The sequence below is a fragment of the Dicentrarchus labrax genome, unplaced genomic scaffold (genome assembly GCF_905237075.1).
Source record: "Dicentrarchus labrax unplaced genomic scaffold, dlabrax2021, whole genome shotgun sequence".
NCBI lineage: Eukaryota > Metazoa > Chordata > Actinopteri > Moronidae > Dicentrarchus > Dicentrarchus labrax.
Genome location: NW_026136719.1, coordinates 20,370,436 through 20,379,537, shown reverse-complemented (window position 1 = coordinate 20,379,537; position 9,102 = coordinate 20,370,436).

Here is a 9,102-nt window from a genome sequence, read left to right as displayed (position 1 = left end):
ACTTTCATATAGCGATACAATAACCAGACATGAATGCCTGTAATGCCTATAAAGCAGGCCTGCCTATTGATTTGCATTTATTAAAGCCACAGCTGAAGTATAAATGGGATAGAAAATCTCAGATGATTGACAAATATATTGTCTCACTGAATATACACTCCCTGGCCACTTCATTCCTGTGTGAACATTGTAATGTCCAATTTTTGGTAAAACTTTCAGAGAGGTGTTGTATGTTTATTACTGAAGTCATAGTTAGTGGTGGTGTTGCACTGCAGTGGTTCCCAACCTGAGGGTCAGGACCCCAAAGCCAAAGCTTCATGGAGGGTCGCAAGGCCTTCTTAAGGCCTGCTAGAAAACTTGAAAAATATACACAGTAAGTCTATATCTCATTTGGTTAACTTCTCTAGAGAAATGTAAATAGAAAGCAAAGTAAATTGTAAAGGACATTTTCTAATAGAACAATGGCCAAGTGTCAGGGTCAGGGACAAGAAAACACTGGATTTGTCAAAAAAGAAGCCTAGTAAGTAGTGCTGTCAAACGATTAAAATATTTAATTTAAAATATTTTTATCTATTCTAAATGTCCCTTGATTTCTTTTTCCCATTATTTTTTCTCATTTTAATGCTCTTATCAACATGGAAAAGTGGATCGGCTTGCTTTGTGCAAATGTTGTTTTTATTGAAAAATCATCCATTGTCGCCTGGCTTTGACAAGGGGGCAGAGAATTCGCATCAGCTGTGTGCTTGGCCATCAAGTAGTATTTCAGACTGGATGTGCTGCGATGATAGCTCAGTTCACGACAAAACACACAGATCACTTTGGTCTTGTCAATAGAACCATTTGGCAACTTTTTAAAAGTAAACTTTCCATTCAGAATATTATTGGCATCCATTTCGGCGTCTCGCGCTTGCCATCCACTCAAAACGTAACGTCTACTACTCTTAAACAAGTGTGTGCGGCATGCCTGTTGTTTTGTTTCCAGTCTAGCTAGATCCAGTGTGGTGTTGTAGTTTTTCTAACGTTACTAGCTGTTGCAACAGCATGTGAAAAAAACTACAAAAAAGAACGTTAATCTCACGATAAAAAAATTGACGCCGTTAAAATGGGTTTATGTATGATTATGATTATGTATGATTTAGTATGTATGATTGTTAAAAATGATAACAAATACAGTACATAATACATAGAATTGTTTAAAAAGATCCCTTAACAGGAAATAATCTGCTCAAAATTCATCCAAATAACTAGTTTACACAAACGTGTTGAAGTCCACTATTTGGGTGCATTATACAGTTTTGAATATGAAATGAAATATCCATAAAACATGTCACTTAGTCAGGGGTCATCAGTTACTAAATGATAGAAAAGGGGTCCCTTAAGGAAAAGGGTTGAGAACCACTGTTGTACAGGACTACATTATACTGAAATGTGTTCCTCCGCCCTCATGTAAAAGGGATGGACACAACTCTTTAGAAACAGCTCTCAACATAATGCAGTCCAGTGTAACACCACTGCAAACTACACCCTCAACAATGATAATAATAATAATAATTTAGTTAAATTTTTAACTCTCTGACAGTGTCAATCAAACCTGAACATTATCATCTTTACAAAAGTAGAATTTATGGCTGTTGGTGGGATTCCATTTTACAGGTGTACCTAATAAAGTGGCAACTGAGTGTATTGTTGTATTGTCCACTCAAACTCAAACTCTTGTATGTGTAAAACAAAAACCTTTTTAGAATTGATAATGATCCATGATAATTATGTCATGATATGATTATGTTGAAAACTGACCAAAGATAGTTTAATTGAGTTATTGCCCAGACCTCAACTGTATTCTAAATTGCAGCTGCCAAAATGCAACCACTGCAGTCTTTTTAAATGTATGGATTTTGCATTTAAATCTGAGCACTATCCCTTCTTCCAAGAATTTACTGTTGCACAACTGAAGTGTGTGTGTGTGTGTGTGTGTGTGTGTGTGTGTGTGTGTGTGTGTGTGTGTGTGTGTGTGTGTGTGTATGTAAAAAGGGGATGATATTTGTGTTTCCTTTCTGAGTGCACAATGCAGCATTTTGAGCCCCCCCACTCCAGCTTGAAAAGATCAGTGCTGCTCTTTTTTAAAATTTTCTCTGGGCTGGAGCACACTAATGAAGCACATGCACACACACGCACACACACACACGCACACACACACACACACACACACACATTCAATACACGCTCACAAACATGTTTCAATTATGTCGAGGACCACCGAGTATGTAGTTTAGTCCTGGGGTTGAAACATAGTCAAGGACTTGCTATGCACATTTTTTGCAGCTTGTTGATGTCTTCCACTGTGTGTGTATATGAAAGCAAAGAGAATAACAGGTACGGGTGACTGCATAGCTGACCCTCATATTACTAGAGAGACCAAGAAAGTGTGTGTGTGTGTGTGTGTGTGTGTGTGTGTGTGTGTGTGTGTGTGTGTGTGTTTGTGTAGGTGTGTGTGTGTGTCTGTGTGTGTGGGTGGAGGGGGAGCTGTGGTCTTCTTGACAATGATTGGCCATGACAGTGGAAGTGTACAGGCCTGCCAGGAGAAACAGCATCCTGCTACCACACAAATATACAGCTCCATCATATCTTTACTAAACAATTGACTTTGATGCTTAAATTTACCTTACATTTTGTTGAGTGTCATGTTATTCCCATCGTTCACACTCCTTGAGTGTCTCTTAAATTGCCTTTTTTCCCCTTCTCCTATCCAAAAGTATGACTATGTAGGCATGGTCAAACAATAGCATCTAATTGTCTAAGAAAAAGCCTGAATTAATGAGTGGAGGAATATAAAATGATTCCATAAAGGCAGGAGGAGGTCACGTATGTAAATGATGTAAATCATATGCTATGGATTTAACAGTCATCACATCTCAACCCAGTTAAACCCCAGTTGAAGATTTTGCACCACTAACATCATTACCAAATGAGAGAATACCTGTTGCATGAATGATGTCATCCCTACAGTAGAGTTACAGAGACATAAAGAATCTATAGTGTGGCACACTGAAGCTGTTCTGGTGGTTCATGGTGGCCAAACACCTTACAACTTAATTTCTCACCCATCAGCACCGTTTTCAAAGTTGTTTACTAAAGACATCTCATCTTATGATCAGTTTATTTACTAGATGACAGCCTAAACAACAAACTCTCATTAAATATGTTATTTGATGTGTCAAACGCTTCCTATATATAAGATTAGACATTTTTTATGTTAGTGGAGGTGGTGTAGCACTGCTATACACACCCCATACCCAAATAAACTAATAAACAAAGCTGTGAAAACTGGACTACAAAGCATAAAGCGCAAGATATTGAGAAAAAGGAACAAAACAATGAAAGCATCAGAAGGCTGCTATGCCTCAGAGAGAGAGCTCCTTTTCTTTCAGCCTCCAGGCGGGCGTAAGATGCAGTAACTATCTCTTTAATATTTCTGGGCTTATTTTAAGCAAACTGTTTCATTGTTTGATTTTCTAGTATCATTAGCATGGCGAAGTTTGTTGATTTGTCAAGTACATAATTAACTGGATTAGACAAAAGCAGACGTTCCCATCTGGTTATTTAATTCATAAATGGTTTATGGTTTAATTGATTTTTCAGAAAAACTTCCTACTACTTGTATCAATGTTGCTCACTCTTATTCTGAAAAATGTGCAATTACATGGTTAACATCAATTTTCAAAAAGTGTCAAAAGAGATCAAGGATAAACCACATGGATCACCAGGGCAAAAAAAACATTAAAAATAAATCTGGAAGGGGTATAGTACCTGCTTAGCAACAGTTCAGAAGGTGAGAAGATTTTTACTCTCTCAAGTCTCTGCAGGCATTATTAAAGTTTCAGCAGATCAGAGCAAAGGTTACAAAATGTACTGTTACCTTCGGACCAGGTTGGACACAGGTGACCGTGAGTAAAGCTGTAAGAATTTACAAGCTTTAGATGCAGAAAACATGAGGAAAATCTGTGCCGCAACAGGTTCAAAGTTCAAAGTAAATCATTTTATTTCATATTGTGAGAAGAAAAGAAGATCAGAGAGAAGAGACAAACTGAAGGCTTTTATCTCAAATGTTGTGACTTTTAAGTAATTTCTTGCTGTTTTTTGGATGGATTCAGAGAGGTGTAAGATTAAAGAGAGGAAGTCAGAAAGAGACAGAATGACAATGACCATGATGAAGCCTGAAAACAAAAGCTTTGTTGATACATGAATTACAGCACACATAACTCTATGGCAGAATTGGCATAAAAGACATATACCGCGTGCAGTGACAGCAGGTGTGTTGCAGATTTGAGTCTTTCTCATTAGACTGCCGACGGGGAATTTGATTCTCAGGACCTTATGGGCAAGAGTGCTCTCCTCTAATTGTAAGGTCACAACCACAACCACTGTACTCTCATGTCCATGCATGCATATTAAAACACACTTTCACACAGCAGTAATAGCTCTCTGCTGGACTTAAACGGCTCACTTCACATTACCAGTGGTTGGATTTGACCTGTGGGACTTTTGCCCTCACATGCTATCTTTAAACAAGTAGGCCACCATACAGTACAGTTCACAATGTGAATTATGATTTGATTTTAAAAAGAACAACTACAACTTCAACCACAACAACTACTACAATTAACCAGGTGGCAGAGCAGAAAATACATGCATATCAATGGATATGACTTATTTTTCATGCACATTGTCCTGATGATAGTGGTGCCAGATCAGAAAGAAAAAAAACTGAGGCCCCAGGTTTTTAAAGATGGATCACTGTTTTTAACACATAACCTCATTAGTACTGCACAGTACACCACTGGACATTAGTATTCAGATGCATACATGTCTTTTCCTCAAGAGGCATTCAAAGAAAACGTGTAATTATATATAATTTCAGAAAGGTATGACTAAATGACAGAGGAAGAGTTTATAATCAACAATTCTGCTTGTTATTTCAGTAAAAAGGAAATATGTCTATAACTACCTGAGATACAGTTACTTTACTGTAAGTAAAAGTAGCAAAACCACACTAAAGAAATACTCCATTCAAGTAAAACAATAACTTGGAGTATCAAAAGTACTCATAGGTGTTGATATGATGATATAATGATACAGTGTTATATCATTTGATTATATACAAATCATTTATATATATAATAATACATACTACTAAAAATAATCATTTTAATGACCTGGTCATGTATCTTATGTAAAATCTGTCTGATATATGTATGTGGAGTAAAAATATTTCCCTCTGAAATTTAGTGGAGTAGAAGTAAATAAAGAAGCTTAAAGTATTCAAACTAAAGTACAAAACCTCAAAATTGTACCTAAGTACAGTATCAGTATCTGATACATATCATTAAAATCAAGAAATGAAAGAACGCTCATGACTCTCGGCTGTGCTGCTTGCAGCTGATGGCTCAGTGGCTTCTGAGTCAGGGTGAAAAGTTAAAAATGAAGTGGCTGATTACGATGTCGCTTCTTACTCTGAATCTGCCCCCTTAGCCCGAGGAGGTGCAGACACCTGTTCGCAGCGCCTCGGCATGCTCGACGCAAAAAGTCAAGAAGAACATCTGATGCATGGAACAGACAGGTGAGGCAAACCTGGTGCGCTGCCTTCACATAATAATCTCAGTGAGACAGCTGGCCCCTACGCATCAAGAAAAAAAAATAAAATTGTCTGCAGACTCCACAGCTTCCTTTGTCTGTGACTTCAACATGTTGACACGCATCAGGGACTGCGCTGTTTCCAACGGGCTGAAAATTCATCTGCATGCAGTTTAGGGGGGAAATAAGGCATATTATTGTGAGATTGTGCATAATAAGTGCATTATACAACACAGAAATGCACCAGGATAAATATATTATTCATGTTTTAATGATTGCTAAACTGTCACTCCATCTATCTGCCTTCCTATTGCTGTCTCTTCTCCCAGCTGCAGCCTCTCTTCTCCTTTTTGTCTCTCATCTGTTCTCTCAGCTAACCGAAGTCAGTGAAAGTGACTGTATGGGCTCCTGCTCCTTGGCACCTCACCACTACCACCACCACTTATAGGTCTGAATTGTGTTTTGTATGGGTATGTTTGTATGTGTGTGACAGAGAAAGAAGAAGAGGAATGAAAGAGTGAGCGCGTGCACAAGAGAAAGAGAGGTTGGGAGACTTGCAAAGTGTCAATGTGGTATGTCTGGCTGTCTGGGTGGGTGTGCCTGTGAAGCTGCAAAATCATTTAAATTGGGAAAGGAATGCAGGAATGCTTGCTGGTGATTCTGATCAGAGCCAAATTTCTCTGTCAGAAAAGTCCCCAACCAGCCGCTTTGCAATTTCACAGTGATTGGAGAAGGAGTGAAAAGAAGAGTGAGGGAGGAGAGACTGAAAAAGAGATGAAATAGAGGGAAAAAAGGGGGGTAGAAAGATATGTGTTAGAGGAAGATAGAAGCAGAGAGGAGGACAGACTATGGTAATACTGACTTCATTTTTGTTAGTAATTCAGGGATGGGGGGTAGAGAAGAACAGTGCTGTCGGAGGGGAGTCTTCCATCTTTAAAAACAATTCAGCTTTCCAGGAATAAGCAGCTTAAGTTAAAATCACACATCATTCTCATCTCCCATTCTCACTGAAAAAATTGTTTCCATGCTAGTTTGAAAGGAGGCTAAGTTTCACAAACGACCATTGTTTTTCCTCTGCCCACTCTCTCTTTCTTTCCATTGAGGGCAGGGTGACACAGGCTCAGACAGATGATGAGTCACATTCATTAATATGAGCAATTTAGAGACTCCAATCAAACTCACTTCCACGTCAGTAATGTGAGAGAAACTGAGGGAACCTGTAGTACTGCTGCAGAGACAAAGGAGAGTGAAGACGAGAGCTTGCGTGTCCTTTTGGGCTTTTACAGAACAATAAGCCACCGAGCTGTGATTCATTGGATTCCGTTGACACAAACAATGCCTCAGTATTTAATGTGTGTAAGGGCCCACCGTATCCCAGCAGAGTGGCATTAGGGCTACGTAGTGGAATGGCAATAGGCACAATGTCCTTGGACCAGAGATTCAGGGTTTTACGTCCTCATGTTGTCAAGCATCTGTCCTGCTGAAGCCTCCAACAGCCTCCAACAGCCAGGCACTGAGTCACTACGAGCTCCAGGGGAGCCGCCGTGTAGTTGAGCTACCTGACTTCCATGCAAAAGGGGGAAGCATGTTCCCCTGCTAAGAAAAACCTGATATCACTGGAAACACACCAGATGTGAACATTAGGCTCGCCTCCTTCTCCTCAAGATGAGTCATTTTCCACTTGACGCAAATGCAGTCCTTTACGTTTACAGAATGTGTTTTAAACATGTGACACGATTAGTTTCTGACATGCCTGGAGAAAAGATGTCCAGGTACTGGATTCATCACTGCATGGAGTAATATAACAATCTCGTGAAATCATTTGAATACTCTCTTGATTCATTCCAATGCTTCTTCTCTATTGTCTCTCCTTCCCGCCTCATGTCTCTGTCTCATCCTCCTCACCTCTGCCCCCATCCTTCGCTCTATTGTCAGTATTATCAGCTTGACGTTTATATTGTCTATATTACTCCGTTTGTATTGCACAGAACAAACTTGCAGTAGTAAAGCTCGGAGCACAGTGCAGGATTACCGGGTTGATTTACTCTATCTGCCACCAATCTGAGGGGAAATCCCAGCCAGAGGTTAGACAGGACCGACGGTCAACCAGGATTATATGCTAGTGTGAGGAGTTTTACAAATTCACTCTTTCCAGCTCTCATCAATGCGCAGACACGTTGCAGCTGTCTCGATTATGTCAAACTTTATATTTACGATCTAGCGTTTGCAGATCTTTTTATAATTGGTGTGAGAGCTCCTGTGAGATTGGAGGTGCTGACACGGTTCATGAATCAGAAACAAGCGGATTCACTTCAGTTCTAGCCAAGTGTGCGACACCACGCTGTTGTCTGATCGTAGTGTGAGCATGAGACAAAAAAGGTGAAAGCCTAAAAAAAAAAAAGTGTATCTGATATAATGCACTCTGAAAATCAGTTCTAATTTCAAGGTCCCTAGGTTTAATCGACCCACCTTGCTCACTTTCTTCGCTTTCCTCCCTCTTCTCATCCCCTACTTGTCTCTCGCTTTCCTCCTTCTGTCTCGCACACCTCTTCCTCTTGCTCACTGCACCCTTTTTCTCAACTTTCTTTCCCCTCCCTCCCCGCATTACTCTCACTTTTCTTCCTTTCCCCCTATAGCTGTCCTTCTCTTCACAGTAAAATAAAGAAATGATCATGTGTGCTGAAGCGGCGTGACAAGCTTGCAGAATAACACGCTACTTGTTTCTCCCCTCTCGCTCTCTCCTTTATTAGTTCCTCTCTTTCCTCATTCCCCTTGTTCTTCATGTCTCTCCTCCTCTCATATCCCTCTGTTCACCTCTCTCCTCCTCTCTCTTTTAGGCAAAAAAATCAGCAGTAATCAATATCATCATCAGAGTAATTGTCAGCATTTACCCCCACAATGCAAATTGCAAATTAAAAAATGTGTGTATGCGAGTGTGCACGTATTTGTGTGCATAATGGCAGTATTTTAAAATGTGGCTGTGTCAGTGCACACCCACAAAATGTCTCTGCTCCTAGTTTATCTCATTGTTTGAACAGCGCTGCTTTAATTAGGATAGGCCTGTCTATCCGTGCGTGCGTGTGTGTGTGCGCGTGTTTGTGTGTGTGTGTGTGTGTGTGTGTGTGCCTAAAAGTGAGTAACAGTGTCTAAGTGTGTGTGCATGTTACCATAGTGCCCCCATGTGGAGGACAGTAGAAGAGCACATATTCTATAGTCTTGTTTCTCAACACACACAAGCACACTCACACACACTCCAATGACACGGTGTTATATTTGGAAACACAATTTCATGCTATCAGTACTGGCTAGCTATTCCATTTAGATAGCAGCCTGTCTATATATATGTGTGTGTGTACGCGTGTATATGTATGTGTGTGTGTGTCTGTCTGTATGTATGCATCTACTTGTGTGTCTGCGAGTGCACAGGCTGTCTGCATGTCTCACAGAGATGAGTCCTTTTCCAAGTTTATT